Here is an 11893-nt window from a genome sequence, read left to right on the forward strand (position 1 = left end):
CTTGATACATGTCTCTAATGAGCCACCACTGTCCTGAGCAAAAAGATCACTGTTTTTGTAATGTGGTGCTTTTGATGCTCATATAGCCAGTCCAGCATATGCAATGTTAAATTTCAGTGGGTGAGCATGTAACACAGCAATTTGTGGAATGGGCCTTTCTTCCAAGGCCAAGAAGGCCTTGTAATCTAGGGTAGCACTCCAGAAATGGGGTTTCCACCAGATTTTTACAACAGAAAATTATCCAAAATATTCGTCCCATTGCCAGTGAATATATTGCTGACTTGGGAGTAGCAGAGGGAGAGCCAGTACACAATTTGTTTCTGCATGGCAGAGAGCAATTCACCAGTGGTGTGACTTCTACCATACAGAATGACAAGATGAAGAATTGCATGGCATGCACATATTGTATACCGCAATGATCCCCAACCTTTTGGAGCTCGCGGACCACTAATCTCACGGACTCCAGACTGCGCATACGTGGGAAGCCCAGAAACTTCCCCCAGAGTGACGTCATCATGCCAGATCCCACCCACTCCCCCATCACAAGTCTGAGCCTGCGATGGGAGAGTGGGTGGGTTGTGTCCAGAGACACAAACTGCCCACCGCCCTGAGCCTGAGATGCATACGGCAGACATGGTCTGCGGCTCTGGCTGATGCAGCCCCCAAGCAGAGTCCTTCTACCGACCCCGCTGGGGGTTGCACTGACCAGAGCCACAGCCCACCTGTCAGACGACCGTGGCCCACTAGTGGGCCACAGACTGGGGGTGGGGGACCCCTGGTTAACTGTTTATGAGTAGGAGGATCTGTTAAGCTCCGTCAATGGGGATGCCATACAATCATTTGGGGCACACCTGGTCCCTGTTCTGTGCGCATCTACAGTCCATTACAGGTCAATGTGAATCTTTAGTGCTTGATCGTTTTTTTGGTAAGTGCTAAATTTTTATGTTAGATTATAGTAATTCAGAAAATTGGTTAATTTATAGTTACATTTGGCTGCAATTGTTTTAATACTTTTTTTGGACTGGTTGCAACACTGCAAACTAATTCATATCAAGCTGTATATATACTAATTAGCACTTTATATTATGTCATCTCATCACACAATAGTATGAATGTAAAAAAAAAATGTTCCAAAGCATTTTGGATCTGCTTCAAATTTCACTATCGTTTGGCTTTAGAGAAATCAAATAGATGAAAAGAAAAGATTGTTGGCAAAGAAGTTATATTACATGTATCAAGGAACATTTCAGTGATTTCACTTGTGTGTGTATGTAAAAATAGATTTATTTTTATGTAAATACATATGTATTTTCATTTTTACTATTGTAACTGGACTGGTTTGTGGGGGGTTATTACTCAAGTAAGTTTGCCTATTTGGTATGCATTGATGTGACTTTTTATATTCTTCATTATTGTTAGCTTCATCTGTCGCTGCAATGTTTTTGTGCCTGTTTTAAAATCATGGTCTCTATTGTGACCGAGTAATCTGCTTTTAAATGCCGCCTGGGTCCCGGTTTGCAGTTAGACGCGATGCACCATGGAGGATTTCTGCATGGTGCATCACATCTAACTGGTGATGCGAGCAATAACAGTAAATTCTGGGGGTGATGCCAGCAGCGATTTTCTACTGGCATCACCCCCGGAATTTACTACCTGGAAGATGTGACACGGAAGAGGTGATGCAAGCAGCATTGTTGGTGGTTTCAGGGGAGTGAGCGGGGCGGGGACATCCCCATCACATCACACGGCAAGATGTGACATCTTCCCGGTGATGCGGTGGAGTGATGGATTGTGGAGGCGGGAAATTTAAAAGCAGATTACTATGTAATCTGCTTTTAAATTTTTTTTTACAGTATAAAACACTACAAAACACATAAAAGTATAAATACATATTTTAGTGCACCAAGCAACATTGCCCACTGCCCCGGTTTACATTTTGCCCACTATTAGCCCTGACCTTGATCTGACCTTTTGATGGCTTATAAATCACTTCCTGAATGTATCATTTCATTACTTTGTCTTTGACCTTGATTGTTCCTGAATGATTCCTGGAGACCACATGGCATCCAAAGAGCATCTCACCAGCGCAAGCCATGTTTTGGAGGAATTTGAAACCAGCGATAGCGATTTTGAGTCCCTTGTGGAATCGAGCGATAGTGATTCACCAGGAAATTTGTCATCAGACAGCGAAAGTGAACTGAGCGACGAATCTGAACCTGAGGTCAGTGCTGTGCGCACATGGTGCTCCATTGACCTTCATGCGGACCAGGCAGCACCAACAAGATTTCCATTCACCAGCGCACCTGGGATGAAAATTGAGGCTGAATGCGACGACCCCCTGGCATACCTGAAGTTGTTTTTGACTGATTAAGTTATCGAGAAAACTGTTGCGGAGACAAACAGGTAAGCCGCTCTTGTGTTTGCTAACTTTTTGAAATTTTTTGCTAAATATTTTTTTATGCAAACATGCTGCTGTGTTTGCTAACTTTTTGAAAAATAAATATAATTATTATACCCGGGAGTTAATCCTAAGATTTACAGGCCCACAATATAAACAAAAATTTCTATGCAAAAAAAATAGGACCACTTTTTGCATCGAAAAAACAGAATTAGAACACTAGGGGGGTTTAGATCATGTTTTGTTGGCATTTAGATGGTGCTGCATAAGCAATGCTTGGCCAAATCTAAATATGTATATGTATGAACAGTGAAAAAAAGAAGAGAAAGAGAAGGCTGCACACTTTGCTTTAAAGTCTAGTTTTGAGCCAAGCCCATGACATCAGAAATCATAGGAAGAAATAGTCAATCTTTTCAATTTGAAGTAGATACGTGTTAGGCAATATGCCAAAAACCCTCTTTGCGTATTTCTTCCTATAATTTATCTTTTATATGTATATATACATACATTTACATGTATACATTCATATATGCATGTATGTACACATGAAGCAAAACAAACAATATACACAAAAAAAAAACTTACCCGAATGATGCGCCCTCCTTGCAAAAGTGGCAGGCCGTTTTGAACTGCTGGGGAACACAGTTCATGTGCACATAGCGGATTCGCATTGGCGCACAAATATGCGCACATTAAACACCTGAGTTTTAATAAGACAATTGTGCTGTTTTTGGTCGTTCAACAATTCATAGAAAGAAAAAGCTCAAAAACAATCACAATTTACTTGTTTCATTGTAGATCTGTTGGATCACCCAAGGTTAAAGATCCTGGGATATTGTAAAGGAGATCAAATAATAATAAAAAAAACAAATAAAAAGTAATTAAACAACTTTATTTAAGATAACCACATTTTTAAAAAAGGTCAGATTAAAATATAGAGACCACACAGACACCACTAAATGTACCTGACAAAATAAAAAAAACACACACACACACACAAACACCAAACACGTGTAAACCCACACTTCCATAAAAAGCCAAAATATTTAAAAAATGGCCCAAGAAATTTTGCATTCAAATAATACTTACAAAACCAATATGCAGTTAGGATCTATCAGGGGTGGAAAACTGGATTAGAAAATATTTATGCAGAACAAACATTTAAAGGTGGTAATAAAAACACATTATTGCAATGAAACAATATAGCTACAAACACAATAACATAGCATTAACATTGACTTATCAATTGCCAGATGGACATTGAAACATTCAAAGTTTAAAAAACAAAAGCAGCTATTATGCTAAATGGTAAGCAAAGTATGAAATGTGGCAACATAGATCAGGATAACACACCAAACAAGCGTGCAGACTGGTGTACCAGATTAGTAATTAGCAATTCACAATAAGGTCACTGTCAATGTAAATCCTGATGACATGTTTACATATTTAAACAATGGGTATGTTTGTTGATCTTTTCAAAATGTTATTTCCTTCTCTGAATCCTTTATCTAAAAGGCTAAGACCTGACACACCTAATGTATAAACTATTACATTCAAAAGAAATAATACAAATATAAAGCAGGGTTGAATTACACAATTTGCAATCTTGGCAGGTGTCGATGATGATTCCACATTGAACAAGGACATGTAAATGTGTTCAAATGTTGGTGAGTGTTCCTCTTTATGATGGTGGGATTTCCTGGTGATTCCTCCAGGGACAGAAAGATAGAGGATGACAAAAAGGATAGAGTAGCAGTTTAATGAAGTAGAGAAAAAAAGGAGTTTTGGGTGGGGGGGGGGGTGAATGTACATTTTAGAGACTGTTTAACTGGTAGCCCATTGACAATAACAGTGCCACTCCAAACCTTACCTCTAGGGAGTTTATTGTGGGCAGACTGAAGAAGAAGCATGTGGGCTTCTATTTTTTTGGGAAACTAGAATTAGATCATATGTACTGGGTTTTTAAGGATAGCTTCACAAGCATGCTTTATAACACTACTCACACTGAATTCCAGGTGTGGGTTACCTAGTCAGGGCCTAATGTCTATGTGTTGGCGTTATGACAGTAGCAGCTGAGCATAATCCTAAAACATTATTGCCTCTGATAAGAACATGAACACGAAACCACAAAAAGATTAGTTGGAAATCCCATTGTAATCCAGGAGAAAATACAGTGAGAGTTGAAGTACGTTTATTCATCTATAAATGTAGCTGTAATGTAAGTTTTTTTTGTTTTGTTTTAATTCTAATACAAGAATAAGAAATTGTATGGAATATAATTTATTGATTTATATGGTGTTTGCAGGTATTTGGTTCTGAACACAGTTTTTTTGCATTGATTAGGTGTTTGGCCTTTGGAAGTAATCAGTCATTTAATGCATGTTGGTTTATCAATCAGGTTTATACATATGATGGAATGGATTTCTGATGAAATAGCCATCTGATGTTTTATTTAATTTAATGCCTTTGAGCTCTTTATTTAATATAGATGTTTGCTTACAATTGTTTTATATGATCTCTCGTTTTAGTGAGTGAAGTAAAAGAGCTGCTATTGCTGATCTCATAAAAATACTAGTTTTTTTTAACATTTTTTGGGGGGATTTAAAAAAAGCAAATACACATATTGAATACAAAGTATAATAGAACATAAAAGTAGTCACACATGTATCAATGATGCAAATGTAACCAGTTGGTATAGAAGTAAATTAACATAATAACGCAAACATAAACCTGCTCTACAGTAGTAGTAATAAATTTAAATATCAAGGATTATCAGTGGAGGTGGGTTGAGGGTCCAGGTGGCATTTATAATCTGGAGAGTGCAGGAATCCCAAGCAGTAAAACCATGTGGCTGTGAATTTGTCTCCTGCACTGTGAATGTTAGTGATGGGATCCATCATGAGCATAAATTTATCTCTTACAAATTAAATACCAATTGTGGGAGGGGAGGGCTGATTAAGTTTTTTTGGATCCGACTTTCATTATAGGCATGTGGTTATGGTGTATTAGAAAGAAGGCTGGGTCATCCAGTATCACATAATTCATAAACCGTTTTGAGGTATACCTCACTATAGTCCCTTAACAGTGGACAATGCCAAAATATGAAGCATGGTGCCTAGAGCATTGTAACATCACCAACAGGTCTGCAGGGAAAAGTTGCATAATCTCTCTGTGGTACCAGCAAGACACAATATTGTATCCCAGTTCATTGTACATACATGCAACATATGGACGTTATGGGTTAGTTGCACAGTTCTCCGTTTTTGGGGTTGAGAAAAAGTCACCTAGCTCCACTTCTCACCTTTGGAGAATGGAGGGGGGCAAGTTAGAGTAGGAGGTAGATAATACAGAGCTGAAACTGCGTTCTAAAGCTGTGCCTGTAAACATGATTTCATATTCAGTGGGAGGTCCAGCATAGCTTGGACCAGATGAGAGTGAGCATAAGAAATGTGTTAGCTGCAGGAAGTGCCAGAAATCCAGCTTAAAGGGGAGGCCATGGTCTGCTAATTAGAAAGTGTGAAGCACAAAACATACTATCCTGTATCAAATTATAAAACTGGGGGTCTTCCAGGCCTTGGACAAAAGACACATTGCCCAAAATAGGATATACTGTAGAAGGGGCTGGAGAGATATCCATACAAGGAAAGTATTTTTGACATATTTACCACGTATGCCCAATTGTAGGGTGGCATTTACCACTTTGGTTTAGAAGGTGTTGGAGCCAGGGAATGGTCTGAAGCAGATTATCACTAAAAGACTGTTCCAATGATATCTATTGTTTACACTGCAGGACGACAACAATCCAGGATCTGAACCAGGTGCGATGCGACCTGATACAGAGCCAGGTTAGGTATGACAAGTCCCCCTTCCCCCTTCAGATGGCAAACCAGTGATCTGCCTATTCTAGTTGTTGAGCACGTGCAGTCTCTAATAGCTTTTTGTTGCTTTTACATTTGCTAAATATATTGTTCCGCCCTTATTTCGCGCCAGTACTCCAGGGGACTCCACTGTAGGGGACTGCCTTTTTCTATCTGCTGAGTTGTAATTTTGTAAATTGCAAATAAAGTTGTTGAAGTGTTTCCTGCCCCTGATAGGGGCTTTAGAATCCCCACCAGGATATAAGGAAGGGGCAGAAATAAGAACATGTGCTCAGCCAGGATAGGTGCCTGCATCCCTTCCAGAACACACTGACTGCTGTGTCTGTGTGTAGTGCAGTATTATATTATTACCCTCTGTATTAATGGGGTATATGTGATATCTGTTATCTGTGTCTGTGTGTAGTGCAGTATTATATTATTACCCTCTGTAATAATGGGGTATATGTTATCAGAGATCACTTTGGGAAATCCCTACTGTCAGTGTATCAGCTACATACACAAATATATATTGGCTCTGCCCTTTCAGTTATCTTTGCTGATCTGCACCCTCTGTCTAGTTACAGCTAGCATAGGTTAGGCATCCGATGGCCCATAGGTAGCAGAAATCCGGTTGCATTGGCAGATTAGTGTGATTGCTAGGGTCTAAGTGGTAGTGCAGAAAGATTGTTCCTGAACTCCAGAGACTTTGCCTGCATTCCCTGCAATCCGGGACCACAGCATACACAGCCCAATTGTCGGTTGGAGGATCTCCTTGCTGCAGTTTTCAGGATCATCTCATCAGGACATCTTTGTTACCATCAACTCCAGGGGCCCCTGCAACTCATCCTGACACTGATCATTACTGGAGGTATTTGTGGTTATAGACTATATATATACTACCAGGGTATATCTGTGCACAATTCTCCTCAGGACTCTGCTATGTGCTTGTTATGTGTATTCATTGAGGTTAATGGATTGTAAATATTGTTATTACTGTTTTGAGATATAGGCCCTGATTTATGAAAGCTCTCCAAGGCTGGAGAGAATACACTTTCAGAGGTGAAGCTGGGTAATCCAGAAAACATGGAATGGATTTTTAAAAATCATTTGCTATTTGCTAGCAAATGTTTTGAATCCTGGACCAGATCCAGAATCCTGGACCATTCCAGGTTTGCTGGATCACCCAGCTTCACTGATGAAAGTGTATTCTCTCCAGCCTTGGAGAGCTTTCATAAATCAGGGTCATAAAGCCTACAAATACTCCAACCTGTGTGTTCATTTAGCTGCGATGGTAATGTATGCTGGGTGTAGTGGTTCCTCGGGTGCTGTTTTATATTACTGTTATTATTTCTGGTTAATGTCCCAGGAAGGGAGCCCCTCTGCTATCAGAGACCCTGTCCTGGGTGGAGGCACTGCCAATGTTATTATCCTCACTCTTCCACATAGCGAAAGCCCAGGTTCCTCTCTGTTATCTACAGGTTAGCGCCATAGCCTGGTTTGTGAGGGTTATTTACATGACCCCCCATAACAGGGCTACACCACCTATATCAAGTAAGTTGACCATTGCTGATATGAACTTTAATGACTGATTAGCACAACTGAAATAATAACCTGAATAAAAGTATGCACAGGTTTGTTCTAAACTAGCTAGGTTTTTTTAAAGTTTTGTACAAGGAGTGCCACCTTGTGTTCCCTAAGACATTTGCATCCTCAATTTTTGCTGAAACTAGGTCATAGTCGTAGGTACTTGCATCAAATAGCAATACAATAGAAGGAAGTGCCAATAGGATTGCGTGGTTTGAATATTAACTGTGTTCTGTGCCAAAATTAAAAGCTTAAGTGTGAAATATATGCTTGATTTGGAGTAAACATGCATGTGCGTGCAGGCCGTGTCCACAACTGGACTTTCTCTGTGAGCTCGCCACCCCGTTCAGAAGATGCACGATCTTATCCATCTTGTGAGGAAATGGCTGAAGCCTGAGGAAAGCACCACAGGTCAAATTGTAGAGAGAGTTGTCCTGTATAAGTTCATCAGGTCATTACCCCCCAAGATCCAGCGCTGGGTTGGACAAGGAGGACCTACAACTGCTGACCAATTGGTGAGTCTCGTGGAGCAGAACAGTGCAACAGAGGTCCTACTCCAAGAATATCCCAGATATGCTGACCCCGGGGACAGCAGGTCACCAAAGTCTACTGGTAAGACTGTTCCAATTGCTAGAGGGGTGAGAAATGCTTTAAGGGGAGATGGCTCAAAGGAGGAACCAGCAGGGCCACGTTCCTCTGGGATCTGGAGGTCCAGGCCAGGGACCCAAAATGGGGACCAGGGCCGCTTACAGTGCTGGCAGTGTCATGAATTTGGACATGTGGTTGCTAATTGCCCCCTCACAACTGAGCCAATGGAGTGCAATATGACCAGACATATTTCTGTGTTTGCACAACCAGTGTATTTGGCAGAGACTATGTCTAAGTTAGAACCTCCAATGTGTACTGTGTCCATAGGAGGTTGTACAGCTGAGACACTGTTGGACTCTGGGAGCTTGGTGACCCTGGTACATAGCTCTCTGGTAAACCCTGGGACATATAATGGAGATACTGTTGGGGTACTATGCATACACAGAGAAACCAGAAAGTACCCAACTGCTCTGGTCACAATAGAAACTCCATGTGGAGAATCATGTCATGAAGTGGGTGAGGTTAAATCACTAATGCACAGTTTGATACTGGGAAGAGATTTTTCCCTATTCTGGGACTTATGGCAGAACAGAAATGTAACCTGTGGAGAAAGTTTGACTGATAAGGTGTGTACCAAGGTTACCCCTGAACCATTTGACCCAGATTCTGAGGTTCCCACAGTAGGGGTGACCCCTGACGAAATTGATAATTTTCCTCTAGCCGTGCTAGCTGGTGAGACTGAAGATGTGGGGGAAGTTCCAAATATGCCTATATTAGAGGTATCTCTTGACAATTTTGGGACTGCTCAACTCAGAGACCCCACTTTGATACGATCAAGGGAAAATGTGAAGGTGTTAAATGGGGTACCACAGTTTCCAGGTGCTGATCATGAATTTCCCCATATGGCTGTTAACCAGGATCTATTATACCGGGTAAATAAAACACGTGGGATAAATGTTGATCAGTTGTTGGTGCCCCAACCATATTGCAGACTGGTATTGGATCTGGCTCACAAGCATGTGCTGGGAGGCCCCTGCCCCTTATAAAAGCACCATTTGAAAGGGTGGCCATGGATTTGGTGGGACCCGTTGTAAAGTCTGCATGGGGACATCAATATATGCTTGTATAGTTAGATTACGCTACACGTTATCCTGAAGCAGTGCCTTTAAGAAACACATCTGCTAAGCTTATAGCCAAAGAGCTGTTTTACATGTTCTCTCGCACAGGCATACCAAAGGAGATCCTTACTGATCAGGGGACTCCTTTCATGTCCAAGGTCACTAAAGAACTGTGTCAGCTCTTGAAAATTAAACACCTGCATACTTCAGTGTATCACCCTCAAACTGATGGCCTAGTTGAAAGGTTTAACAAGCAAGTGAAGGGCATGTTAAAAAAAAAGTGGTTAGCAAGGATGGAAAAGACTGGGATTGTCTATTACCTTGTTTGATGTTTGCAGTCTGGGAAGTACCGCAGTCTTCAACAGGTTTCTCCCCATTTGAGCTCCAATATGGCAGTCACCCACGTGGTCTCCTTGATATTGCTAAGGAATCTTGGGAACAGGAACACACCCCTTACAAAGTGTAATAAGGAATATTGCTCTTATGCAAGACAGAATAGCTGTTGTCATGCCCATCGTCAAAGAGCACTTAGAGCAGGCTCAAGAGGCAAAAAGTTGTGTCTACAACCGGTCAGGTAAAGTTAGAACCTTTAACCCAGGTGACCGGGTGTTGGTTCTAGTGCCCACTGTAGAGAGTAAATTCCTGGCTAAGTGGCAAGGGCCATATGAGGTAACAGAGAAAGTGGGAGAGGTAAATTATAAAGTTTACCAGCCTGATAAGAGAAAGCTTGAACAGTTGTATCATACAAATTTACTCAAACTGTGGAAGGACAGAGAGACTCTGAGTTCCCCAGGCAATGTTGCCCCTGAAATGTCGGCAAATGTCGGCTTGAAGACAAGCTGTATCTGAAGAGGTAAAAAAGATGTTAGAACTTGGGGTGATTAAAGAGTCGCAAAGTGAGTGGTCAAATCCCATAGTCCTAACCCCAAAGGCCAGATGTTTGACGCGTACCCAATGCCAAGAGTGGATGAATTATTTAAGAGACTTGGCTGTGCAAGGTATTTCTCTACTCTTGACCTAACCAAGGGGTACTGGCAAGTGCCCCTTACTGACAGTGCTAAAGAAAAAACTGTTTTTTTAGTATGTTACTATGCCCTTCGGGTCACCTGGGGCTCAGCAACCTTTCAAAGGTTAATGGATATCATCCTTAAACCTCATCGTAGATATGCTTCTGCTTATCTGGATGTTATCATAATTTTTAGTGATGACAGCAACCGGGTTGACAGCAAGCCCTAAGAAGTGTGCTTTAGGTCTTGAGGAAGCACATTATCTAGGGTATATAATTGGAAGAGGTGTAAAAAAAACCTCAGGTGAATAAGGTAGAAGCCATCCAAAATTGGCCCCGACCCATCACCAAAAAACAAGTGAGAGTTTTTTTGGGAATTGTGGGGTACTACCGTAGGTTTATACCAAACTTTGCTAGGGTGGCAGTACCCTTGATAAACCTCACCAAGGGAAGTAAGTCGGTCATGGTAAAATGGAGCACAAAAGCTGAGAGTGCATTTCAGGAATTAAAATCGGCCCTTTGTAGACAACCAGTGTTGGTGACTCCAGATTTCAAAAAGGTGTTCACTGTACAGACTGATGCCACTGATGTCGGTTTAGGGGCAGTCCTGTCACAGGAGGTTGGGGGAGAAGAACACCCCGTTACATACCTAAGTAGAAAACTTAATACGGCAGAGAACGGGAATGTTTGGCAATTAAATGGGCTCTAGGGACCCTGAGATATTACTTGTTGGGTCGATAGTTCCAGTTGGTGACAGATCACTCCCGCCTTACATGGATGAGTCAGGCCAAGGAGAGAAACGCTAGAGTGACAAGGTGGTTTCTGACTTTACAAAACTTTAAAAATTCTCGGTTGAGCACAGGTCAGGCAAATTGCAAGGGAATGCAGATGCCCTGTCCAGAACACACTGTTTGGTGAGTAAAAGTGTTCGGCCCCACAGGTTTGAACAAAGGGGGAGGGTATGTGAGACAGTGACTGGAAAAGTAGTAGAAAATTGTTATATTTCACCTAGGTTTCTTTCATACACAATGTACTAGGATACAGGAAGTGGATATCTCAACTAGGAAACGCTGGGTGAGATATCAGAAATCCAGGAAACATGGGTTGCCTTAGCAAAACATTGTTTGCTGAGGACTTTGGTAAATGGTGTTGTCGGGTCTGGATTTTTATGGAATGATGAGCAGGTTGGTAAAGGGGCTCCTCATTCCCTTCCTGTCCAAACAGGTTTCCTATATAGCTCTAAGCCAGGTGATGGAGATTAGCTCATTTCTGGGCTATAAAGGTCTGTACTATGAGCATGTGTATGTGGGGGTGGGAGAACAGACTGAACAGACTGAACAGA

This window comes from Pyxicephalus adspersus, chromosome 2 (assembly GCF_032062135.1).
Source record: "Pyxicephalus adspersus chromosome 2, UCB_Pads_2.0, whole genome shotgun sequence".
Lineage (NCBI taxonomy): Eukaryota > Metazoa > Chordata > Amphibia > Anura > Pyxicephalidae > Pyxicephalus > Pyxicephalus adspersus.